The sequence below is a fragment of the Petromyzon marinus genome, chromosome 47, assembly GCF_048934315.1.
Source record: "Petromyzon marinus isolate PM22_M1 ecotype Great Lakes invasive population chromosome 47, UKy_Petmar_22M1.pri1.0, whole genome shotgun sequence".
NCBI lineage: Eukaryota > Metazoa > Chordata > Hyperoartia > Petromyzontiformes > Petromyzontidae > Petromyzon > Petromyzon marinus.
The window spans coordinates 11,917,460-11,919,242 of NC_133713.1; positions in this window are offsets into that span (position 1 = coordinate 11,917,460).

Here is a 1,783-nt window from a genome sequence, read left to right on the forward strand (position 1 = left end):
AACAGGAGTCGGGGCAATAAAATAATTGAGCTTTCTCTCACCAAGCCTATTCACAGGAACATTTGAAGACGAAACATTGGAGAGATCAAGGCATGAACACAAAACATTTCATGAGCTGACCACGGGTTATAACAGCAAGCGAAGGAGAGTTTTGAACAACTTTCTGCATTCAAAACAACAGTTAAGGATAACAAGTTGCTGAGCGAAAACTTAATCGTTGGTGAGTCACAACTGGAAAACAGCAAGCGAGTTACATTTATGGTAATTATTGAAGGCGGCACATGGTTGCAATGATCAACAGGTGAGCAAGAGCAGGACAGAGTGATTCTGAATAATGAAAAAGAGCATCCCAGTGAGCCTGCAGAAGTTTCCAATCACTTTAGTTTACCTGCTGTAGTCAAAGTGATTTCCTGCACTTAAATGAGCATTGAAGTGGTCATCTATTTACAGCCCTGAGCCAGTGCTATACATTCCTATGGCGCTGGCGAGTCCATCCATATAATAAACTACTGATTGATTCGTCCCTACTAATGCGGCCTCGTTTTTATCAATCCCAGTGATGTGATGGGCTGAGTTAACTCCCACGCAGGATCACAACTCGCAACGTTCTCATTGCGAGCGCCTTGTGGTGCCACGGCCGCGGAGCAACTCCGCAAGCGCCGCGACTCCCCCCTGGCCCCCACACTGTACACACACGCACTGTACACACACTGTACACACACGCAGTGCACACACTGAGCAACCACACGCAGCGCACACACTGAGCAACCGCACGCAGTACCCGCGCAGTGCACACTGAGTACACGCAGTGCACACTGAGCACACACAATGAGCACACTGAGCACACACACTGAGTACACGCAGTGCACACTGAGCACACACACTGAGCACACACACGCAGCGCACACACTGAGCACACACACTGAGCACACACACGCAGCGCACACACTGAGCACACACACGCAGCGCACACACTGAGCACACACACTGAGCAACCACACGCAGCACACACACTAAGCACACTGAGCACACACACTGAGCACACTGAGCACACACACTGAGCACACTGAGCACACACACTGAGCAACCACACTGAGCAACGACACGCAGCACACACACTGAGCACACTGAGCACCAACACGCAGCACACACACTGAGCACACACGCTGAGCACACACGCTGAGCAATCACACGCAGCGCACACACTGAGCACACACACCGAGTGTCCTGGCGGGGGATTGCCTGGCACGACGGGTTTTAATCCGAAGGGTCCCTAGGAGGAAAGTCCCACGGTTTCCCGGTGCCAGGAGATTGGCCGACCCTCGCGGGACAGGTCACATTGCGGTGCCCCTGAGTTGGCTTAAAATTGTATGGGCGCAAAAAGGTTCACTGGGCCAGCCGCAATGAGTCATTCACGACATCGGGAGAGGCTGAGGGTGGAATATTAGGCAAGAAGAGCAGACCATGAGATTTGAATTATTGTGTTTCCGGAAGGACCATGGGCAACAGCGGCAACCGCCGCAGCACTCCATGTAAAAGACAATACCAGGGGGCGAAATCACAGGTAGGCGCCCGATTGGCCGCACGGTACAACATCACCCCGGGCTTTTCAAGTTAGGAGAATAAAAAGGGGAGCCCGGGACCATTCAGGTCTTTTGTCTTCTTCAACCTCTGGGCCGCCAAGACGCACTCCCTGCCATCCTGCCTCCTCGAGCCACTCGCAGCATCCGTGTGATGCCAGCGAGTGCTGCTACGAGGCAGTGATAGGTAAAGTTTTCTCTCG